Below are 26,785 nucleotides of genomic sequence, written 5' to 3' on the forward strand. Positions count from 1 at the left end.
GGAAGCTAGCAATGTGGAAGGCTAGGTATTTGTCCTGGTCCTAAAGGTGGATGTGTTGCCGTCTCTTTTGTATTTGGCATACATCTACCCATTGCTCCCCTGAGGTTTGTTTTTGTTTGATGTTTTTGTAAATAGAATTAATTAAGAATGAATGAGAATTATGATTTTGTTATAGTATGAATGGTATTGATTGTAATAAATTATTTTAACCACCTTTGTTTTGTTTTGGGTTTTTCTTCTGTTTTCCTCTTCTTGGGCAGATTTAGTGGGTCTCATGGCGGGTGTCTTTAATTTATCAAGGTAGATATTGAGCCTTGCCCATCTCTCTTTGCTTAATAAATGGTTATCTTTTGTGCCTACAACCCAGTGCAACGATTTTGATGTTGAAGTTTTTTTGGACATATCCGTTTAAGGGAATACTTTAGCTCCCCTAATTCTGACACTTCTATTGAACCAGTAGGTTGCTCTCCTGCACATACTCCGAATCCTTTTAGAAGCCAGAGTTATTTTATACCTCCAGCCAATCGCAATCACTCCATCGAGACATATTGCAGACTTGTGGAAAATGATGTTAGACATCTCCGTAAGAATAAACAGGGGTCCAAATCTTTCCATAATTTACCTAAGGATGAAAAACAAGCTTTGCTTGAATTATAATCCGATACGCCAGTCTTATTCGTCCTGCTGATAAGGGTGGGTCGGTTGTACTCATGGATAGGACAGTTTATGTACATGAGTGTCATAGACAGCTGTTTGACAACACCTTCTACAAGAAACTCAGAAGTGACCCCAATTTCAGAATACTATCTTTACTGTCCTAGATGGGTATTTATGTTCTGGTCAGATAACCAAAAAATAACATGCTTTTTTTGGCTATTCAACACCCTAAAATTGCCACTTTCTATACTTTGCCGAAATTACACAAGAATGTTACACAACCTCCAGGGCGCCCTATTGTAGCGGGCATTGATGCAGTAACGGACCCTCTATCTACTTTTGTAGACTTTTTTATTAGACCACTCGCAGAACAGCTCCCCTCCTTTGTAAAGGACACGAGCAGTATGATCTCTATCATTGAATCTCTTGATCCTCTCCCTGAGAATACCTTGTTAGTTACTTTTGATGTTGAGTCGTTATACACTAATATTCCACACGAGGGCGGTATTGAAGCTATGGAACATTTTCTTCTGCAACGTGACCCTAATGAACTACCTTCCAGTGCATGCATCGTAACATTGGCTGAAATAGTACTCACGCATAACTATTTCATGTTTCTAAATGATTTCTTTATTCAGACGAATGGTACTGCTATGGGATCCCCCATGGCTCCTAACTATGCTAATTTGTATGTGGGTTACATGGAGAAACAGTCTATTTTCAATCCTCTCAAAAATGTTTTCTTGCCTCACATCATTATCTGGAAACGATATATTGGTGATCTTTTTGTTCTATGGAGGGGTGATGCAAAACAGCTCCAGGCGTTCCATGCTTTTCTTAACTCCTGTTCTGAGCATCTGAGATTTACTATGCAATCTGATACACGTGGAATCAGTTTTCTTGATCTTCTGATCTTGTGTGAAGATAATGTTCTATACACTGATCTTTACAGGAAACCTACTGATCGTAACATTTTGTTGAGGGCAGATAGTTGTCACCCACTTCCCTTGAAAAATAGTTTGCCCTACAGCCAATTCTGTCGAATCAAAAGAATTTGCAAAAAACAATCCGACAGAAATATGGCTGAGACGCAAAGAAAGTTCAAGGAGAGGGGCTACAAGAATGATCAGATTAATATTGCCATTGAGGAAATTCAAAACAAAACGAGACGTGACCTTTTTCAAGGTCAGTCTCGCAAAAAGAGGCATTCTTGCGTTCTAACTACCCGCTATTCAAAGTGCTCTGAACAAATTAAGGGAATTGTTCACAAACATTGGCACATCCTAAAATCCGATGATAGTCTCGGTAATGTGTTTTCGGACCTTCCCTTGGTCGTATTCTTGCGGGGCAGAAATCGATCCCAATCAAAGGTGTTATTACGTGCTCCACTAAGGCAGTTATTTATCTTATAACTTGTCCTTGTGGTAAAAATTTGGTAGGTAAAACAAAGCGCGAATTAAAAGTACGTATCTCAGAGCATCATAGCACCATTAGGTGTAAAAACTTTACTTATCCAGTTGCGGCCCACTTCTTGGAGGCAGGCCACTCGATTTCGTCTCTGCATTATATTGGCATCGAACATGTCACCCTCCCTAGGAGAGGGGGTGACCTTGATCATTTATTGTTAAAACGAGAGGCTGCCTGGATCTTTAATTTGAAGACCCTTGCGCCCTTCGGTCTCAACGTAGACTTTGATCTGAAGCCATTCTTGTGATTATTGTGACTTTGCCATTGTAATTGTTTGTAAGCTTGTGTAGTCAAATTAATCTATGATCGTATGCTATCCATTTGTTGTTTGTATGCTGTTCTTTGTATGACATTTTAATATTTGATTATTAACCAATGATATTAGGCCACTCTTGGCCATGATTACCGACACCTGTGTCTTTTGACACTATATAAACGAGTCATCCTGCAGTGTTTGTGATTATACCCTGATGAAGACAGCCTGGCTGTCGAAACGTTGGTAAATACATTTTTGCATCTGAGCTGCTAGAGTGTGCGGCTCTCTTTTATTTTCAACGTGACTTTTATGTCCCAGTTGTTGTTACTAGTCAACTTTCAGTGGACACAGAGCAAAACTGCAACATTATGTTATAATACTTTTATTGGATCAAATGGTTGTTTTATGCTACAGAATAGAGGGTTCTTAGAACGATTGTGTCTGTGTGTTCTACTGAAGATGGGCCTCTGGGAGAAAACACTGAGAGGAGATATACAATGTCTTTTGGGTGATAAAACCTAAAGAGACCGCATTCCAGAGCATGAGTTAATGTTTCTGTTCTATATGGTACCAGGGAGAGATGACCCCAGGGCCAGACCCTGGTCTCCACACAAAGAGTAGTGTTTTTACAGCAAATACTGTCTGCTGAGAATTACAAGTAACTTTTATACAAATCTTAACCTTGTGACCCGTTCTATATGTCTATTGTTGGTCATGTAGGTTGAAAGGGGTGTATCTTGGCTATAAAAGACCTTTGTACTTTTGTCTCGTGGCTCTCAACAAATAATCTGGGGGTGATTTGTCGACCAGCCATCATTATCCTAGAACACTCAATTGATGCACTTTATATGTGTGCGTTGTATTGACCTGCTCACTTATTAATAAGTGAATAAAGATTTATTTTAAGAATAACTGACTTGTGTGATAAGTTTGTTTCCATATTTGATATTAAAGAAATTAACCCCATTTGGGGATGTGAATCTTCACTTTGTGACGCTCCTGAGGACCTGGGTAAATGGTACATGAGGGATCACTCAAACTTGGAATCTCAGGAGACCACACTTAGGGAACGGAGCAGATGGACCCAACTTTGATCTGAGAGGCAGTGAGCCGAGTGGATACCACATCTCAAATGTAGTTAAAAAAGAAAAGAAAAAGGTGAGCGAAACAAGTGGAGTTTCTAGAAAAGGCTCGTAGGCTCTGACTGTGTATTCCTGTGTGAGGGGGGCACCTTGGAGGCATAAACAAGGCAGAGGCAATAGGGTCTGAGTGTGTATTCCTGTGTGAGGGGAGCACCTTGGAGGTGTAAAGAGGGCCGGGGCAATAGGGTCTGAGTGTGTATTCCTGAGTGAGGGGGGGGGGGCACCTTGGAGGTGTAAAGAGGGCAGAGTCAGCTATCTGTGTGAACTGGATGAAAACTAGAATCTGTGTTTACTAGTTAAGACGTGTATGATATAGTATAAGCTAGTAAAATGCACCTCTAATTGTTTTAAATAACACATCCTAGATCTGAATGAATGAAATATTTTTATTAAATACTTTTTTCTTTACATAGTTGAATGTGCTGACAACAAAATCACACAAAAATTATCAATGGAAATCAAAATAATCAACCCATGGAGGTCTGGATTTGGAGTCACACTCAAAATTAAAGTGGAAAACCACACTACAGGCTGATCCAACTTTGATGTAATGTCCTTCAAACAAGTCAAAATGAGGCTCAGTGGTGTGTGTGGCCTCCATGTGCCTGTATGACCTCCCTACAACGCCTGGGCATGCTCCTGATGAGGTGGCGGATGGTCTCCTGAGGAATCTCCTCCCAGACCTGGACTAAAGCATCCGCAAACTCCTGGACAGTCTGTGGTGCAATGTGGCGTTGGTGGATATTTATGTCCCCTTAGCGGTTCATCACGTAAGCAAAAGGTAATATGTTCCATCATCTATGTTTGTTTACATTAGTACAAATTATCCACTGATATTGGTGTAATTTCTCACCCCTTTTGGCTGTATGAAAGTTCATTTCCCCTCAGACATACATTTGTTCTTTGATATTATGAAGGTAATTTGTGTCAAATGTACTTTTCCCCACTCATTCACCCCATCTCTTTATATTGCTTATGCATATTTGGTGGCCTGACTGTGTCCAGACTATGTCAAAGGCCCATCCTGGTAGATCTGAACCTAATGCAGCTTGGAGTGATCAGATGACAGAAGTCACATTTAGGTACCAGGTGTAACTGAGGCCATAGATGCTCCATATCCATTACATTTGAGAGTTTTATATAATATGACTAAATGTGTTTATTTCTGTGTTGCAGGGGCAGTCAAGAAATGGAACGGCAAGGCCACAGAACATGACATATGCAGAGCTGTGGGAGACCACCTCAAGCCCCTGGTAGAGCCAGGGGTGGTGTTTACCACTCCACCACGCCTTCAGCAGGCTAGAAAAGTGGGATTGATCTGTTTGATCCATTTGTCTGTTTCAGTTTTCAGTAGTTGAATCCTTTGATGTATTGTTCGTTTCAACATTATTCATTTTCAACAAATGCACTGGGTTGGTTGAAAAGTGATACTAAACTTACCTACCATGCACTATATTGACATAGTGGAAGATATCCTGAATTGATAATGTTTTTCATACTAAGACGGACCATGCACTATATTGACAAGGTTGATGATAGCATGAAAAACAGAATAAATTCAGTCTAAGATGGACCAAGATATGCCTTTGCAACCTATTTGTTCATTGGTTTAGCAAGAGTCTGTTGATTGGTTGGTCACTGGGTTAATTTGTTTTGCAATATCAGATCAGGCTTTATTTATATAGTACCTTTCAGACATGGATGCAACACAATGGCTTCACAGGAAAAAAACAAACTGAAATATTTAGTACACAACAAACAGAAACTTAACTGAAAGACCGAGCATTTTAAAGGAAATGTCATTGTATAAAATATTAACAATTGGATGCATAAACTTGTTTTACTCCATTTGTTTGTTATGTTCTCCATCAAGAAATCCAAAAAACTCAAGTCAAACTAAATGTTACATGAATTGTAAAAATATCAAAAGCAAATGTGATTGGTGAGACATGGAATAATAAAACGTATTTTTGTCAGGCTGAATGTTTGAAATATGAGGTGATTTGAGTCATGCTTCTTCAGTAGTGGAATAAAGACAACTAGCACTTGAATGTTGTCAATAAATGCTGGAGTGATGTAGGTTTGTTAATAAAATTGATTATAAACCAATTTATTTATACTGCGTCCATGTGTATAGGCTGCAAGTACGTTGAAATTAATTTATGAAAAAATATATATTTTATAAACAATACAAAACATACAAACATTAACATCACACCTGATCTTTTTGTTAGTCACTTTTTGTTAAATCACATAAATAGAACTCATTCAATTCAGAGCCTGGATTTTTCCCCAGAGGCTAATATCCATATTATGCTGAAATCAATTTATCAAATTGAACAGGGGGCAAACGTTTAGGGTTCTACATTGTGAAATTCATTCAAATACTCCTACTACAAAGTTAAAACATTCTACATTGTGAAAATATTTCATTGATATCATTCTGATGTTTGATTAAATATATTTTATCAGAGTATCTCTTCCCACACTGATTACAGCTATGAGGTTTCTCTCCTGTGTGTGTCCGCTGGTGTGATATCAGGCTGTTTGACTGAGTAAAACTCTTCCCACATTGATTACAGCTATGGGATTTCTCTATTGTGTGTTATTTGGTGTGATTTCAGGTTGCTTGACTGAGTAAAACTCTTCCCACATTGATCACAGCCAAAAGGTTTATCTCCAGTGTGAATTCTCTGATGTATTTTAAGGTCTACTGAAGAGGTGAATCTCTTCCCACAGTCAGAGCAGCAGTGAAGATTCTCTCCAGTGTGTATTCTCAGGTGTAGTTTAAGTGAATCTGAATTTAAGTAACTCTTCCCACAGTCAAAACAGTGGTGAGATTTCTCTCCTGTGTGTACTCGCTGGTGTATTCATATTTACATAAATATTCAGACTCTTTACTACGTACTTTGTTGAAACACCTTTGGCAGCGATTACAGCCTTGAGTCTTCTTGTGTATGATGCTACAAGCTTGGCACACCTGTATTTGAGGAGTTTCTCCCATTCTTCTCTGCAGATCCTCTCGAGCTCTGTCAGGTTGGATTGGGAGCGTCACTGCACAGCTATTTTCAGGTCTCTCTAGAGATGTTAGATCGGGTTCAAGTCCGGGCCACTCAAGGTTATCCAGAGACTTGTCCCGAAGCAACTCCGCCGTTATCTTGGCTGTGGGCTTAAGGCTGTTGTACTGTTGGTAGGTGAACTGTTGCCCCAGTCTGAGGTCCTACGTTCTTTGTAGAAGGTTTTCATCAAGGTTCTCTCTGTACTTTGCTCCGTTCATCTTTCTCTTTCTGATTAGTTTCCCAGTCCCTGCCGCTGCTTTACGCCAGGCGAGACGCTTGGCATTCAGGCCAAAGAGTTCAGTCTTTAGGTGCCTTTTGGCTCCAAGCGGGCTGTCCTGTTGTTATTACTGAAGAGTGGTTTATGTCTGGCCACTCTACTATAAAGGCCTGATTGGTGGAGTGCTGCAGAGATGGTTGTCTTTCTGGAAGGTTCTCCCATCTCCACAGAGGAGCTCTGGAGCTCTGTCAGAGTGACCATCGGGTTCTTGGTCACCTCCCTGACCAAGGCCCTTCTACCCCCATTTCTCAGTTTGGCAGGTGGCCAGCCAGCTCTAGGAAGAGTCTTGGTCGTTCCAAACTTCTTCCATTCTAGAATGATGGTGACCACTGTGTTCTTGGGGACCTTCAATGCTACAGAAATTTTTTGGTACCCTTCCCCAGATCTGTGCCTCTACACAATCCTGTCTCAGAGCACTATGGACAATTTCTTTGAACTCATTGCTTGGCGTTTGCTCTGACAAGCATTGTCAACTGTGGAACCTTATATAGACAGGTATAATCATAAACAATATGATTTCATGTGGCATAAACAAAAACACAAATTCTCAGTCAAAAATTAAAGTCAGAACAAAGCGCCTTTATTCTCTCATGTGATTTCAGGTTCTGTGACTGGGAAAATGTCCTTCCACACAGAGAGAGAGCAGTGGTAGGGCTTTTTGGGTGTGTGTCTTCTTATGCTCCTTCAGGCTCCTTAACCAGACAAAACTCTTTCCACACTGGGAGTATTGGAAAGGCTTTTCTCCTGTGTGTGTCCTCTCATGAGCTTTTAGGTCCCCTACTCGTGAAAATCAATTTGACGCTGGGAGCAGTGGTAAGGCTTCTCTCCTGTGTTTGTACACTCATGCTCCTTCAGGCTCCCTAACTGAATAAAACTCATTCCACAGTGGGAACAGTGATAAGTCTAGTTTCTCTCATACCAAAGACATAGTATTTAGCTAAATACTAAGAAGAGAACTGAATTAAACCTCCATAAAATAAAACTGTCTTCCTGCGAGACTAGATTCCTCAAAAACCTGAAGTCAGTTTTCAGAACATTCCATAATTTCTTAACTTGGTGGCCTCCATAATAATAATAATAATAATGCAGAAAATAAAATCTAATCTTGCTCTCATGTTTATAGCAGAGCTCTATAAGCAAAGGGAAAGGGGGATACCTAGTCAGTTGAACAACTGAATGCATTCAACTGAAATGTGTCTTCTGCATTTAACCCAACCCCTCTGAATCAGAGAGGTGCGGGGTGCTGCCTTAAATCGACATCCACGTCTTCGGTGCCCGGATTTTCTTCTGTGTGTTTTCTCTCATGCCTTTTCAGGGTAACTAACACGGTAAAACTCTTTCTACACTGGGAACATTGGAAAGGTTTTTCTGCTGTGTGTTTCCTCTCATGAGCTTTTTAGGTCCCCTACTCAAGAAAATCTATTTTTACACTGGGAGCAGTGGTAAGGCTTTTCTCCTGTGTGTAAATTAAATCAAATCAAATTGATTTATATGGCCCTTCGTACATCAGCTGATATCTCAAAGTGCTGTACAGAAACCCAGCCTAAAACCCCAAACAGCAAGCAATGCAGGTGTAGAAGCACGGTGGCTAGGAAAAACTCCCTAGAAAGGCCAAAACCTAGGAAGAAACCTAGAGAGGAACCAGGCTATGTGGGGTGGCCAGTCCTCTTCTGGCTGTGCCGGGTGGAGATTATAACAGAACATGGCCAAGATGTTCAAATGTTCATAAATGACCAGCATGTTCGAATAATAAGAAGGCAGAACAGTTGAAACTGGAGCAGCAGCACGGCCAGGTGGACTGGGGACAGCAAGGAGTCATCATGTCAGGTAGTCCTGGGGCATGGTCCTAGGGCTCAGGTCCTCCGAGAGAGAGAAAGAAGGAGAGAATTAGAGAACGCACACTTAGATTCACACAGGACACCGAATAGGACAGGAGAAGTACTCCAGATATAACAAACTGACCCTAGCCCCCCGACACATAAACTACTGCAGCATAAATACTGGAGGCTGAGACAGGAGGGGTCAGGAGACACTGTGGCCCCATCTGAGGACACCCCCGGACAGGGCCAAACAGGAAGGATATAACCCCAGCTGGTCGAAGGTGAGGGTGGTGTCTCTACAGGCCAGCTCCCGACGGACGTCCTCGCGTAGACTACAACGGTAATGGTCGATCAGGGCCCGGTCGCTCCATCCAAAGCAAAATCCTGTGCACTCCTCGTCTCCTGCCTCAGATGATAGAGAAGCTCCCCCGCTGCTTTGCCTTCAGGTGCCAAAGCACAGCCCCCACACCACTAGAGGGATATCTTGTAGGTGCCCTCTCTGAGTAAAACTGTTTCCACAATGGGAACATTGGAATGGCTTTTCTCCTGTGTGTATTCTCTCATGCCTTTTTAGGTTACTTAACACGATAAAACGCTTTCCACACTGGGAACATTGGAAAGGCTTTTCTCCTGTGTGTGTCCACTCATGCTCGCTAACTTAATAAAACTCATTCCACAGTGGGAACAGTGATAAGGATTTTCTCCTGTGTGTATTCTCTCGTGCATTTTCAGGTTATTTAACACAGTAAAATCCTTTCCACACTGGGAACAGTGATATGGCTTTTCTCCTGTGTGCATCCACTCATGCTCCTTCAGGCTTCCTAACTGAACAAAACTCTGTGTGTGTCCTCTCATGAGCTTTTCAATCCCCTGATCTGGAAAATCTCTTTTCACATTGGAAGCAGTGGTATGGCTTTTCACCTGTGTGTGTCCTCTCATGGCGTTTTAGGTTCCCTAACCAACGAAAACTCTTTTCACAGTGGGAGCAGTGGTGTTGTCTCGCTGGTTTGGGCGTCAAAGGACTCTTCCTGCTATAGCGAGAGTCTGGTCTCTCTCCTGCCAAAGACAAACAGAGTATCTAGTTAAACAGAGACATGAATGAAACCTCCACATGGTAAAACTGTCTTCCTATGAGGTTTAATCTAGACTAGATCCCTCAATAAAAGAGCAGAACTGGTCATCACAGAGTGGCTGTAGTGCTATGTAGGCTGGGTAAATCCATTTGAATTCAATATATTTTTGACAGCATCCCTTTTGATTTAAAAACAATCTTTCCTTACATGTTTGACTATGGAAGAAGTGGTAAGAAAGATACTTTTTGTAAAACATGAATGAGATATACAGTACCAGTTAAAAGTTTGGACACACCTACTCATTCCAGGGTTTGTCTTTATTTTTACTATTTTCTACATTGTAGAATAATCTTGAAAACACATATGGAATCATGTAGTAACCCAAAAAAGTGGTAAAAAATGTATTTTGGATTCTTCAAAGTAGCCACCCTTTGATAGCTTCGCACACGCTTGGCAATCTCTCAACCAGCTTCACCTGGAGTGCTTTTCCAACAATCTTTAAGGAGTTCCCACATATATATGCTGAGCACTTATTGGCTGCTTTTCCTTCACTCTGCGGTCCAATTCATCCCAAACCATCTTAATTGGGTTGAGGTTGGGTGATAGTAGATGCCAGGTCATCTGATGCAGCACTCCATCACCCTCCTTCTTGGTAAAATAGCCCTTACACAGCCTGAAGGTGTGTAGGGTCATTGTCCTGCTGAAAAACAAATGATAGTCCCACTAAGCGCAAACCAGATGGGATGGCATATCACTTCAAATCAAATGTATTTATTATAGCCCTTCTTAGATCAGCTGATATCTCAAGTGCTGAAACCCAGACTAAAACCCCAAACAGCAAGCAATGCAGGTGTAGAAGCACGAATGCTTCAGAATGCTGTAGTAGCCAGACAGGTGTGTGCCTTTCCAAATGTCTTATCAATTGAATTTAACACAGGTGGACTCCAATCAAGTTGTAGAAACATCTCAATGATGATGGAAACAGTATGCACCTGAGCTCAATTTCGAGTCTCATAGTAAACGGTTTGAATACTTATGTAAATAATAATAAAAATTATGTTTTTTCTTTTAATAAATGTGACATTTTTTCTAAAAACCTATTTTCGCTTTTTCATTACGGGGTATTGTGTGTAGATTGATGAGGATTTTTATTTATTGTAGAATGAGGCCGTAAAGTAACAAAATGTGGAAAGACTTTAGTGACATAAGTAAGGGATTGAAGATATCCAAAAATATTACTCAGATATAGGACAGACACCTCAGAACAAACTTCCTTTAGATGTTTTGGAGGGAAACAATGTTACTATGGTTACTGTTGTTCTATGTTGTGAATGTTATCCAATGTGTTACTATGGTTACTGTTGTTCCATGTTGTGAATGTTATCCAATGTGTTAGTATGGTTACTCTTGGTCCATGTTGTGAATGTTATCCAATGTGTTACTATGGGTTATAGCAGTATGGACAAATCATTTTTTGACATAAAATAATGTAAGATTTTTTGTTGATACTTCCATTGGGCTTACAGTTCAAAATTAAATGGAAAAATTATTCTTGGTATAACCTTAAAACATTTCTCATTCCGTTCTGAAATAAACCAAAACTGGTTTCTCAAAAGTGTAGCAGGTTTTGAACAGACAACGTTTCCACTCCGAGATTGACAACAGTAAATTACTAATTATGTTTGGTGTTAAAGCGGAAATCTGCAATTGCTACATCCATATTGTGACTTTTTAATTATTTATTTATAGCCATTGATTCTTGAAGAATATAACACATGCCTCATGAGCTTAGTTCAGCTGTTTTACCCCATCAGATCCCCAAAGAATTTTTTTTTTTACTCTAATGTTTAGAAACAATGTAAATCAACACTGTATAGCCTCAACATGGTTAAAACTATAATGTTGTTATCATGGATGGTCAGTCCTTGCATCCATAGGTCTGTCTATGAATTTTGAAAGTAGTTACATTTCTCCAACCCCATCATCTTATTACCAAAACAGTGGTGGAATTACAGATTTGTTATTGTTTGAACAGCAGATTGCTGGGTTGTGTGTTTTTTTTAAACGGCAACAAAATGGCTGCCTAGAGGATTGGTTTGGTAAACAGCTGAGGGTTGGGAGAAGGAGAAGTGTAACCACTCTCACATTCATAGGTTACGGTTGCTACAATAGCTTTCTCTAACACCTAGCAACCTCGTCAAGAAGTTCAGAAATCTTGGTGTAAGTGTTATAAGGTGTTGGCTTGACAGTCACTGGACCCAGGTTTGAGTTCAGCTCAGGGCTACCCCTTGAATTCACTACACTATGAATACAACGACTGGCCGCCCATGAGGTCAAAAGTATTGTTTTAAACAGATTGAGGCTATATAGTATATTCTATAATTGCCAGTGTAGATTTCCTGTGGGGGCAAATTATTAGAGCTGATAAGTCATTGTATAATATTCAGCCAATTTTTTTCATGCCATTACATTAAAGGCAAGACATACCTAGATTCAATTACATCATTTTTTTTTGGTTTGAAACCTTTGTTTTAAACCCTCCTCAAAGTTGTTGCCTTGACGGATTTGTAAAAAATGGTTTGTCATGAAACACTATTTTTTACTTATTTATTTAAATGTAACCTTTATTTAACTAGGCAAGTCAGTTAAGAATGACATCTTATTTACAATGACTGCGTACCCCGGATGACGCTGGGCCAGTTTTGCGCCACCCTTTGGGACTCCCAATCACGGCCGGTTGTGATACAGTCTGGATTTGATCCAGGGTGTCTGTAGTAACGCCTCAAGCACTGAGATGCAGTGTCTGCTGCGCCACTCGGGAGTCCCAAAATCATGTTCTAGTGCTGTCCCCAACTAAAATACATCTTGGTCAACCAAGAGTCATCTGTAATTTCTAACAATCGTATTTTTATAAAATCTATATGTACTGAACTTGTCTGATGCTTTAAGCACGCTGTTTGATTAAATAAATAAGACACACACATGGCTAGGAGGGAGCCAGTCATCAATATAACCTGACTAGGAGGGAGCCGGTCATCGACACAACCTGACTAGGAGGGAACCAGTCATCAACATAACCTGTCTCGGAGGGAGCCGGTCATCGACATAACCTGACTAAATAATTTCAGTTTGCTAAATCCAATGGTTTTTAACTGAGTGTCATCTTGTAATCCAAGATGGTGTAGCAGTAAGTCGTGTTTGTTGTAAATGTTATGTTTTTTCCGCCTTTATGTATAAATTGCAATATATTTCAATCTCTTTTTCCATTTTTAAATTAAATATACCTTCCAATCTCTAGTGGCTCCTTATGTTATGCTGGAAAAACAGTTTTCGTGGGAACAGAAATACTAAATAATTTCGTAAGCGCTGGACCTATGCACCGGACGCACCAGGGTGGCTAATGCCCTGACACTCAGTTAAAAACCATTGGATTTAGCAAACTCAGAAATTATTTAGTATTTCTGTTCCCACAAAAACTGTTTGCCCAGCGTAGCATGAGGAGCAACTCAATGATACATGGTTGAAGTGCATTTCAGAATACAAAAAACTGTCCGACAGCAAGATCCCGTATTTAAGTTGAAGTTCATCATATGGCTAGCTTCAGGACAAGGGTGCCACCGACGTCTGGCAAAGGATGGTTGAGGGAACATTGGACGGAATTGCGTCGGCAGACCAGTCGTGATGGATCGGTGGGGCTCCGTGTTGACAAAGGGTCCAGGCAAATAGGTAAAATATGTATCGTAGTTGGATTAATTTTGTTTGCTAGCCGGGAGATGCACCTGGCTCGAGGCTAACTGGTGCTAGCGTAGTAATGACTACCTAACGGCTTCCCTGGTTCATATATTCCTGTTCACTGGACCCTATGATCACTTGGCTACATAGCTGATGCCTGCTGGACTGTTCATTAATCACGGTACTCCATTTTGTTTATCTTTCGGCCTCAACCTCAAACTCAGGCCCTGTGTGTCGTTAACTGACCCCCTCTGCCCGTTCATCGCCATTTTACCTGTTGTTGTCGTCTTAACTAATTCACTGTTGTCTTACCCGTTGTTGTCTTAGCTAGCTCTCCCAATCAACACCTGTGATTGCTTTATGCATTGCTTTATTTCTCTCTAATGTCAATATGCCGTGTATACTGTTGTTTGGGGTAGTTATCATTGTTTTATTTTACTGTGGAGCCCCTAGTCCCACTCAACATGCCTCAAACTCTTTTGTCCCACCTCCCACACTTGCAGTGACCTCACCTAGCATTACTGGTGCCTCCAGAGATGCAACCTCTCTTATCGTCACTCAATGCCCAGGTTTTCTCCACTGTACTCGCACCCTACCATACCCCTGTCTGTACATCATGCCTTGAATCTATCCTGCCACGCCAAGAAATCTGATCCTTTTATTCTCTGTTCCCAACGCACTAGACAACCAGTTCTGATCGCCTTTAGCCGTACCCTCATCCTACTCCTCTGTTCCTCGGGTGATGTAGAGGTTAACCCAGGCCTGTGTGTCCCCAGGCACTCTCATTGGTTGACTTCTTTAACCATAAAAACCTTGGTTTCAGGCATGTTAACATCAGAAGCCTCCTCCCTAAGTTTGTTTTACTCACTGCTTTAGCACACTACACCAACCTTGATGTCTTTGCTGTTTCTGAATCCTGGCTTTGGAAGGCCACCAAAAATTCTGAAATTTCCACCACCATCGACAACATTTTCCGTCAAGATATAACTGCCAAAGGGGAAGGAGATGCAATCTACTGCAGAAGTGGCCTGGAAAGTTCTGTCATACTTTCCAGGTCTAAACCCAAACCGTTTGAGCTTCTAATTTAAAAATGAATATCACCAGAAATGTCTCACTGTTGCTGCCTGTTATAGACCCCCTCAGCTCCCAGCTGTGCTCTGGACACCATACTTGAATTGATTTCCCCCCATCTATCTTCAGAGTTCTTTCTGTTGGGTGACCTAAACTGGGATATGCTGAACACCCCGGCCGTCTTACAATCCAAGCTAGATGTCCTCAATCTCACACAAATTATCAAGGAACCCACCAGGTACAACCCTAAATCTGTAAACATGGGCACCCTCATAGATATTATCCTGACCAACTTGCCCTCCAAATAGACCTCTACTGTTTTCAATCAGGATCTCAGCGATCACTCCCTCATTGCCTGCATCCATTATGGGTCCTGTCAAACGCTCCCTAAAACACTTCTGCAAGCAGGCCTTTCTAATCGACCTGGTCCAGGTATCCTGGAAGGATATTGATCTCATCCCGTCAGTAGAGGATGCCTGGTTGTTCTTTAAAAGTAATTTGCTCACCACCTTAAATAAGCATGCCCCTTTCAAAAAATGTAGAACTAAGAACAGATATAGCCCTTGTTTCACTCTAGACCTTACTGCTCTCGACCAGTATCAAAACATCCTGTGGCGTACTGCACTAGCATCGAATAGTCTCCGCGATATGCAATACACACAGTCAGTTTGGAAAGCAAAGGCAAGCTTTTTCAAACAGAAATTTGCATTCTGTAGCTCTAACTCCAAAAAGTTGTGGGACACTGTAAAGTCCATGGAAAATAAGAGCACCTCATCCCAGCTGCCCACTGCACTGATGCTAGGAAACACTGTCACCACCGATAACTCCATAATAATCGATCATTTCAATAAGCATTTCTCTACAGCTTGCCATGCTTTATTCCTGGCTACCCCACCCCCCTCAGCTACTTGCCCAAGCCTCCCCAGCTTCTCCTTCACCCAAATCCAGATAGCTGATGTTCTGAAAGAGTTGCAAAACCTAGACCCGTACAAATCAGATGGGCTAGACAATCTGGACCCGCTCTTTCTCAAAATATCCGCTTCCAATGACACAACCCCTATTGCTCGTCTGTTCAACCTCTTCTTATCGTCTGAGATTCCTAAAGATTGGAACACTTCCGTGGTCATCCCCCTCTAGACCCAAACTGTTACAGACCTATATCCATCCTGCCCTGCCCTTCTAAAGTATTCAAAAGCCAAGTTAACAAACAGATCACTGACCATTTTGAATCCCACCGTACCTTCTCCGCTGTGCAATCCGGTTTCCGAGCTGATCACGGGTGCACCTCAGCCACGCTCAAAGTCCTAAATGATATCATAACCGCTGTCGAAAAGAGATACTACTGTGTCGCTGTCTACATCGACCTGGCCAAGGATTTCAACTCAGTCAATCACTGGTTTCTTATCGGCAGACTCAACAGACTTGGTTGACTGACTTGCCTGGTTCAGCAACTACTTCTCAGACAATGTTCAGTGTGTCAAATCGGAGGGCCTGTTGTACGGACCTCTGGCAGTGTCTATGGGGTTACCACAGGGTTCAGTTCTCGGGCCGACTCTTTTCTCTGTATATACCAAAAATGTTGCTCTTGCTGCGGGTTATTCCTTGATCCACCTTAATGCAGTCGACACCATTCAGTATACATCTGGCCCTTCTTTGGACACTGTTAACTTCTTGGTGACAGGGTGGCAGTATTGAGTAGCTTGGATGAATAAGGTGCCCAGAGAAAACTGCCTGCTACTCTGTCCCAGATGCTAATATATACATATTATAGAAAACACTCTGAAGTTTCTAAAACTGTTTGAATGATGTCTGTGAGTATAACATAACTCATATGGCAGGTGAAAACCTGAGACAAATCAACCAGTAAGTGGAAATTCTGAGGTTTGTAGTTTCATTTAAGTGATTGCCTATCTAATATGCTGTATATGGGGCCAGATTGCACTTCCCAAAGCATCCAGCAGATGTTAACAGTCTTTAGAAAGTTGTTTGAGGCTTCTATTGTGGAAGGGGGTCGAATAAGAGCTGTTTCAACAATTGGACTAGGCTGTGGCCAATCAGTTGTTTACTGCGCGTTCACGCCATTCCTTCTTTTTCTTCAATAATGAATACACTATTGTCCGGTTGGAATATTATTGAAGATTTATTATAAAAAGACCCTAAGGGTTGATTGTAAACATCGTTTGACATGTTTCTACAAATTGTAATGGAAATCTTTTGACTCTTCTTCTGGATTTTGCGCTCGCCTTTGGAATAGTGAACTAAACACGCAAACTAAAATACGGAGGTATTTTGGACATAAATATGGACGTAATCGAACAAAACTAACATTTCTTGTGGGAGTCCTGGGAGTGCATTCCAACGAAGATCAGCAAAGGTAAGTGAAGACTTATAATGCTATTTATGACTTTTGTTGACTCCACAATTTGGCGGGTAACTGTATGGCTTGCTTTTGTGGCTGAACGCTGTTCTCAGATGATTGAATATTGTGCTTTTGCCGTAAAGCTTTTTTGAAATCCAACACAGCGGTTGCATTAAGAACAAGTTTATCTTTAATTCTATGTAAAACATGTATCTTTCATCAATGTTTGAGTATTTCTGTTATTTTATGTGGCTCTGTGCAATTTCTACGGATGTTTTTTGAGGCATTTCTGAACATGGCGCCAATGTAGACTGAGGTTTTTGGATATAAATATGAACTTGATTGAACAAAACATACATGTATTGTGTAACATTGAGTCCTGGGAGTGTCATCTGATGAAGATCGTCAAAGGTTAGTGATTAATTTATCTATATTTATGCTTTTTGTGACACCTCTCTTTGCTTTCGCCGAAAAGCCTTTTTGAAATCAGACACTGTGGTTGGATTAACAAGAAGTGTATCTTTAAAATGGTGTAAAATACTTGTATGGTTGAGGAATTTTAATTATGAGATTTCTGTTGTTTTGAATTTGGCGCCCTTCACTTTCACTGGCTGTTGGCGAGGTGGGATGCTAGCGTCCTGAACGATCCCAGATAGGTTAACCTTTCTAGGGCAAGGAACCCCTCGACAACATTCTACTGAAAAGGCAGCTCGCGAAATTCAAAAATATTTTTCTGAAATATGTAACTTTCGCACATTAACAAGTCCAAAACAGCAAATGAAAGATAAACATCTTGTTAATCTACCCGTTGTGTCCGATAAAAAAAAAAATGCTTTACAGCGAAAGCACAACATATGATTATGTTAGGTTACAGCCAAGTCAAAAAAACAGTCATTTTTCCAGCCAAAGATATGAGTCACAAAAAGCAGAAATATAGATAAAATGAATCACTAACCTTTGATCTTCATCAGATGACACTCATAGGACATCATGTTACACAATACATGTATGTTTTGTTTGATAATGTGCATATTTACATCCAAAAATTTCAGTTTATGTTGGCGTGTTAAGTGTAGTCATGTTTTGATTCCAAAACATCCGGTGATTTTGCAGAAATACCTGTAATAAACATTGATAAAAGATACAACTGTTATTCACAGAATTAAAGATTAACTTCTCCTTAATGCAACCGTTGTGTCAGATTTTTTTTTAACTCTACGGAAAAAGCATAATCTGAGAACGACGCTCAGAACCCAAAAGAGCCAGAGGAATATCCGCCATTTTGGAGTCAACAGAAGTTAGAAATTACACCATAAATATTCACTTACCTTTGATGATCTTCATCAGAAGGCACTCCAGGAATCCCAGTTCGACAATAAATGACTTTGTTCCATAAATTTCCATAAAGTCCATAATTTATGTCCAAATAGCCACTTCTTGTTAGCGTGTTCAGTCCAGTAATCCATCTTCATGAGGCGCAGGCACTTCGTCCAGACAAAGACTCGAGAACTTCCGTTACAGTCCTTTAGAAACATGTCAAACGATGTATGGAATCAATCTTTAAGATGTTTTTAACATAAAACATCAATAATGTTCCAACCGGAGAATTGCTTTGTCTGAAGAAAAGCACTGGAATGAGAGGTAACTCTGTCGGGAGCGTGAGTCATGAGACCAAGGCATCTGTCAGACCACTGACTCAGAGGTCTCATGAGCCCCTCCTTTATAGTAGAAGCCTCATTCAAGTTTCTAAAGATGGTTGACATCTAGTGGAATCCGTAAAAAGTGCAACATTATCCATACCTCAATGTGTATTCGGTAAGCCAAGCTTTAAAAAACTTCAAACCCCAGATGCCCCACTTCCTGGTTGGATTTGTCTCAGGTTTTTGCCTGCCATTTGAGTTCTGTTATACTCACAGACATCATTCAAACAGTTTTAGAAACTTCAGAGTGTTTTCCATCCAATACTAATAATAATATGCATATATTAGCATCTGGGACAGAGTAGGAGGCAGTTCACTCTGGGCACGCTATTCATCCAAAAGTGAAAATGCTGCCCCCTATCCCAAACAAACCTCCAAATGAGCTTCAATGCCATACAACACTCCTTCCGTGGCCTCCAACTGCTCTTAAACGCTAGTAAAACTAAATGTATGCTTTTCGCTGCCCGTACCCACCCATCCAGCATCACTACTCTGGATGGTTCTGACTTAGAATATGTGGACAACTATAAAAACCTAGGTGTCTTGCTAGACTGTAAACTCTCCTTTCAGACTAATACTAAGCATTTCCAATCCAAAATTAAATCTACAATCGGCTTCCTATTTTGCAACAAAGCCTCCTTCACTCACGCTGCCGAACATACCCTCGTAAAACTGACTATCCTACCGATCCTTGACTTCAGTGATCTAATTTTCAAAATAGCCTCCAACACTCTACACAGCAAACTGGATGCAGTCTATCACAGTGCCATCCGTTTTGTCACCGTATCCCCATATACCACTGCTCTCGTCGGCTGGCCCTCGCTACATATTTGTCTGCAAACCCAATGTCTCCAGGTCATCAAAAAGTCTTTGCTCGTCCGCCTTAACTCAGCTCACTGGTCACCATAGCAACACTCACCCATAGCACGCGCTCCAGGAGGCATATCTCGAAGCCAACACCTACTTTGGCCGCATTTCCTTCCAGTTCTCTGCTGCCAATGACTGGAACGAATTGCAAAAATCACTGAAGCTGGAGACTCTCCCTCACTAACTTTAAGCATCAGCTATCTGAGCAGCTTACCGATCACTGCAGCTGTACACAGCCCAACTAGAAATAGCCCATCCAACTGCCTACCTCATCCCCATGTTTTCAACTTTTTTTGCTCTTTTGCCCACCAGTATTTCTACTTGCACATCATCTGCACATCCATCACTCCCGTGTTAATTTGTAATTACGTCGCTGCTGTGGCCTATTTATTGCCTTACCTCCTTAATCCATTTACACACACTGTATATAGACTTTCTATTGTGTTATTGACTATACGTTTGTTTATCCCAAGTGTGTGTAACTCTGTTGTTTTTTTGTCGCACTGCTTTGCTTTATCTTGGCCAGGTCGCAGTTGTAAATGAGAACTTGTTCTCGACTGGCCTACCTGGTTAAATAAAGCTGAAATACAAAAAAATTGTAACTATTAGCAACACCCAAATGTATACTGTCATTAACGCGGTTCTTCAATAATCACACATAATTCTTAATACTGTAGCAAACATTATATTAAGCAGGACATTCAAATGAGCCTTACAATTATAATCCAAAGTAGTGTGAAATGTACTCATAAGCAACCTGGAAATATAGGTTACTCCTCTGAGTTTTCCCGCATTCACATTCAGAATACATTGAGAAAAACTAAAATCTTTGCTCACCATTTTTGCTCCAGACGGATATACTACATCCATAACTATCGGTTTCCTCAATAACAGGGAGGTGTTTCTGCAATCAAATTGTGTGCGCATCACCCTTGTGCCGCAATTTTATTAAACACAGAAAGGGGCCTATATTGGAGACCAAAGGTCGACTGGCACACTGCTTAGAGTTTCAACAACATGAATAACTTATTTACAGTCTACAATCATCAAAGTTTCTACTAATGTAAAAACAAGGCAAACTATGACTATTCTTGCTCATTTTGAGACATTTATCTAATAATTTTAACATTCATTACTGTGACGACCCTCCCACTCTGTCTGCCGTATTCTCTCTTTGTTCTTGTTTCCTTATTAGGATGCCGGTGGGCGGTGGTGGGAGGGTCGTCAGCTACATGGGAAAAACCTGGGCCCGATGTCTCCCAGGATAAATACACCACTTACCCATTCATGGAGGAGACTCTCTCCATGCAGACACCTTTATAGATTTTGTTGTGTTTCTTGGTGTTTTTTTGATTGGTTGCTTTGGCATCTTTCAACACCCTGCATTATCACATTCATGCGTGCAAAACACTCACTTACACTACTGATTACACACACCATTGTATATTATACTTAGTTACTTTATTGAATAAATGTGTTTTGTTACTCCTTATCTCCACGTTGTCTCCCTTTTGTTACGGGCTTTTGTTACGAGCCGGTTCGTGACAATTACAGACGTCAATTGTTGTACAACATCATGGCTACTCTGTTGGCCTCACCTTTCTTTTACAGTGGTTTTCCGCTGTTGTGGGTCTTTAATCATCTGACTTTGTTGTTCACACAGGAGAGAGACGGGACTATCGTGGATCCTCTGGGGAGCCTCAACAACATCATGATGCTGAAGAGGCAGAGAAGAGTCTCTCCAGATCAGAACACCTCAAGAAACACCTACAGAGACCCACAGTGAAGAGAACTCACTGCTGCTCTGACATTGGGAAGAGATTCACCTCATCAGACATTAACATTCATCAGAGAATCTACACAGGAGAGAAACCTTACAGCTGTGATCAATGTGGGAAGAGTTATTCTACATCTGGCTATCTGAAAGTGCACCAGAGAATACACACAGGAGAGAAATCTTATAGCTGTGATCAATGTGGGAAGAGATTTGCTACATCTGGCTCTCTGACTCTACACCAGAGAACACACACAGGAGAGAAAGCTTATGGCTGTGATCAATGTCGGAAGAGTTTTACCACATCTGGCCATCTGACTCAACACCAGAGAACACACACAGGAGAGAAACCTTATAGCTGTGGTCAATGTCGGAAGAGTTTTGCCACATCTGGCCATCTGACTCAACACCAGAGAACACACACAGGAGAGAAATCGTATAGCTGTGGTCAATGTGGGAAGAGTTTTGGTCAATCTGGCCATCTGGTATCACACAAGAGAATACACACAGGAGAGAAATCTTATAGCTGTGATCAATGTGGGAAGAGTTTTGGTCAATCTGGCCTGCTGACATCACACCAGAGAACACACACAGGAGAGAAATCTTATAGCTGTGATCAGTGTGACAAGAGATACTCTGATAAAAGATCTCTGATCAAACATCAGAAAATACATACATGAAGGAGTTATTTCGGGATATCAATGAATTAATGTCACAATGTAGAATGTTTTAACATTGTAGTAGGGAGTATTTTAAGGAATTTCACAATGTAGAACCCTAAACGTTTGCCCTATTCAATTTATTTCAGCGTGATATGGATATTAGCCTTGGGAAATATCCAGGCTCTGAATTGAAAGCGTACTATTTATGTGATTTAACAAAAAGTGACTAACACAAAAAGAGTTGTGTTACACTTACCACATTGGTGACCCACTTAAATCAAAATGCAACACTTCAAAATGTAGCTTGCTGTTTTCTACTAATTGTCCTCTAACCAGTGATGTACACATTATTCCCAGATTCCGTGTGTTTTTTGAGCTGTCAGTTTTAACAGGACGTGCAACCTCATCTCCCTCCTCTTGGCACAATTGATATGACATGATATCGATGAGTGATGACAAATAAGTGTTGCATTCCTTTGTTTAGTGACCTAAATTTAAATCCATCACTCCAAAATGTAGCTGACTGTCTTCTGCAGGTTGTCCTCTAACCAGTGAGGTAAAAGATATCTCCCATTTCCAGGTGCTTTGTTTAGTTGTGTTCGTTTCAACATCATGTACATCCTGATTTCCCCCCTAATCGATATCAGTGATTTATACATATTACTTTATGTTCTATATTATACATACAATACATATTAACAAAGGGGTGTACATTTGGGTTTGATATTTCATATTTACAATTCATGTAACATTTAGTAATCAATTATGTATACAATCAACTGACAATTTTCAGGTATAATTATGTTGACGTTGTTGCCCTTCTTTTAGAATATCAGGGTTCATTCTCACATGTGCCAACTGTCTATCAGAACCCCTCCTAAAAAACAAGCCTATATTTTGGGGTTGGATATTGCATCCAATTAAAGTTTTAATCAATTGCATTTCCTTAAGGTGCTCAGTTGTCAGACTTATGTTTTTAATCCTCAATATTAATTTTCATTTTTTTTTCTTCTCCATTGTGTCTAAAATGTGCTGTATAAATAAAGCTTGATTTGATTTGAACATCTTGCAAAACAAATTAACCCAATGACCTACAATCAACCGACTCTTGGTCCATCTTACTATGAAAAACAGCATCACTATTCCAGCCTGCTGAAGGCGTGTTGGAGTGGTAAACACCACCACCGGTCTCCCACAGCTCTGTTATTGTCATGTCCTGTGTTGCCTTGCTGTTCCATTTCTTGACTGCCCCTGCAACACAGAAAGAAACGCATTTAGTCATATAATATAAAACACTCAAAGTAATGGATATGGAGCATCTACAGCCTCAGTTACACCTGGCACCTAAATGTGACTTCCGTCATCTGATCACTCCAAGCTGCATTAGGTTAAGATCTACCAGGCTGGGCATTGTGTTCAGAATTTGAGTCTGGCCACTGAATATAAACAAGCAATGTAAAGAGATGGGGTGAATGAGTGGGAAAAAGTACATTCTACACAAATGAACTTCTTAATATCAAAGAACAAATGCATGTGCCTCAGGGGAAATTCACTTTCATACAGCCAAAGGGGGTTAGAAATTACACCATTATCAGTGGACAATTTACACTAATGTAAATAAACATAGATGATGGAACATTTTCCCTTTTACTTACGTGATGAACCGCTAAGGGGACATAAATATTTACCATCTAAACCATGTGTGACCTCTCACCTCTGGCTGTAGAAGTGTTCTTCCTAACCAGTCCCTCAACAGCTCTCTGACGGAGCTCCACCCTCACTGGGTCTTCAGAGGAGAGGAAGGCTGAGGAGGGATGGAAGGATGAATGGATAAGTCAGTCAATAATGTGTTGCTGTTTATTCCCTCTGACAAAATCACTATTTTAGTAGTTCATTAAAGTAAATAAGACTTTATGACTGCTGAATACCAACTATCAATCACTTAGATCATGTATTTTCAGGTAGAGATCCATCCTTGGGATGTCCCTAGCCCATTGAAGTGGACATTTAAAAGGGTTAAGGTAGGGGTTAAGGTAGGGTTTAGGATAGGGATTTCCCAAGGATTCAGATAGCATTGACCATTGTGCATTCTTCTGTCTCTTATACATAGCAGGTGTTTCAAGTCAGCCTGATAACAAATTTAACAATTTGTGTACAAAGATATCTTGAAATGTGATATTAGGCCTGTATGGCAGGACTGTTACTGTATGGCAGGACTGTATTGGCTAGTGCTTTCTCCAATATGTTCTTCTATTTTGCATTACATTGTATGTCGATGCCATTTATCTTTCAATATTTATTTATTTAATATATATATATATATATATATATATATATATATATATATATATTACGCTTATATAAAACTACTGCTGAACATTTGTTATGTTCTTTGTTAAAACCTGTTAGGGCAAGGTGAGACGTCTGCGTCTCACATAGCCTACAGGAAATGCAAATGCGCAACGCCAAATGCTAATAGTACTCGCTAAAACTCAAACTTTCATTAAAACACACATGCAGGGTACTCAATTAAAGCTACACTCGTTGTGTATCGAGCCAACATGTCAGATTTTTTAAACGCTTTTCGGCGAAAGCATGAGAAGCTATTATCTGATAGCATGCAGACCCCCTGATCACGGGGCGATCTGTATTCAATAGCAGCAGTTCTTGAAATGAAGCTCAGTTTTTTCTCTCTCAAAAGACCAAGATGTGTACTTGATGACATGAAGTGCCTATTTCTCATCTGACCAAGGATTAACTTCGAAGCAAATGACAGTACTGGCGACATTGTGTGGAAGCTGTAGACATTGCAACCTCATCGCTATCTATTTTCCCTTGCCATTGACAATACAGGCAACTGGCGGAAGGATATCATTTTTTTGTGTGAACAGTTTTCCTTGGGCTTTCGCTCACCCCTCACGCTCTGTTATAGCCACATACATGATTTAACTAGTTCTATAAACTTCAGAGTGTTTTCTATCCACACATACTAATACATATGCATGTGCTATATTCCTGGCATGAGTAGCAGGACGTTGGAAATTTGCGCGATTTTTAACAAAATGTTGAAAAAAAGACACGAGCTCTAAGAGGGTTGTATGTGTTTGAATCTTTTCTTACTTTTGTTGACACAGATTTCACCGCTCTTCAATCCTTTACTGCACATCAGCAGAAATCCATTTCACCATGAGAGTGAAATCCCGCTGGCCTTTGATGGGGAGAACATCCACGCCCTTGAGGACGTCCCCATGGGTCTTGGGGCTCTGCTACGGTTGTAATTTTTGTATTTTCCCTTAAATTTCCCAAAAATGTCAGAAAAACACTTATGTTGTTAAGTTACTATGTTCTGGGGATAAGAGAAGTTGGGGTGAAGTTACCAGGGCCGGTCATAAAGATGGCAAACTTCCTAACATAACTAAGTGGATATGATATACACACTAAAGCTGAAAAATCTGTATTTAGCATAAAGTCTACAATACTGTTAGTTTACCTATGATTCATTTTTAATGTATGTTGTTTTTATTGTACATCATTATTTTATTTTTATTTTTAAATGTCATGAAAAGCACTATACAAAGTAAATGTTTTCTTTATTATGGTCTGACATGTCTACAGAAAAATAGCAATTTGGTAATGTGTTTTGTTTGGGAAATTGTTTTGTAAATATTAATTCACATTTGTGGTGCCACTAAATAAACAATGAATTATTTAAATCAATATGGTCAATATTTGTATTATTAAAATATGTTTTTATAATGGAGGGAGGGTGGACAGGGAGTTAAGAAAATGAACCCCAAAAGGTTATTTGAGGAACCATGATAAGGGGTTCTTCAAATAACTTTTAGGGGTTCCCCCCCCCAGTTTCAATTTGAAGAACCCCTAAAGGATACTCCAGGAACCTTTACTTTTTAGAGTGTATATTGTAAATGTCTCTTGGACAAGGTAGGGGTGAGGAGAGGGACAGAAGCTATACTGTTTCAATAGCAACTCCTCTCATACTATGAAGACACACCCCCCCTGAATTTTCAGGCCTTAAGGGCAGTTTTATTTCAATTGTAGTACCCGGACGGAGGAAATCCAGTAAGCGTTTTATAGTTACATCTCTCCCTGGTACCATATAGAACAGAAACAGAAACTCATCCTCTGGAATGTCTTTAGGTTTTATCACCCAAAATACATTGTAAATCTCATGTCAGTGTTATCTCCCAGAAGCCCATCCTCAGTAGAACACATACACAAAAGTTCTAAGAACCCTCTATTCTGTTGCATTAAACAACCATTTGATGCAATAAAAGTATTATAACATAATCTTGCAACTTGCAAGGGGCTAGTGGTTAGAGCGTTGGACTAGTAACCGGAAGGTTTCAAGTTCAAATCCCCGAGTTGACAACGTACAAATCTGTCGTTCTGCCCCTGAACAGGCAGTTAACCCACTGTTCCTAGGCCGTCATTGAAAATAAGAATTTGTTCTTAACTGACTTGCCGAGTTAAATAAAGGTTAAAAAAAATAAAAAAATGTGTTACATCGTTAGGGTAACTTACTCTAAAGTGGACACACTCCCATCAGTTTCTGAGACAACTGCACAGACTTTGTAGACTGTTTAATAATGCTTAAAACTCCTCTTTATCAAATTATTCATTTGAGATACCAACTCAAAACCTACGTTTGTCTACATATAGGTTGTTTAAATTGTATCTAATTATAATCACAGTATTACCTTATCAAATCTCTAGTAATCATTATACACACATAAAATTCGTTATATATTCACAGAATCCATATAAAACGTAAGAAATTCTTAGCTACTCACAACAACCATTCCATTTGCTTTTTCAAGGACTCTCCATACCTACAAAGCAGCTCTCCAA

This window comes from Oncorhynchus kisutch, linkage group LG5 (genome assembly GCF_002021735.2).
Source record: "Oncorhynchus kisutch isolate 150728-3 linkage group LG5, Okis_V2, whole genome shotgun sequence".
Classification (NCBI taxonomy): domain Eukaryota; kingdom Metazoa; phylum Chordata; class Actinopteri; order Salmoniformes; family Salmonidae; genus Oncorhynchus; species Oncorhynchus kisutch.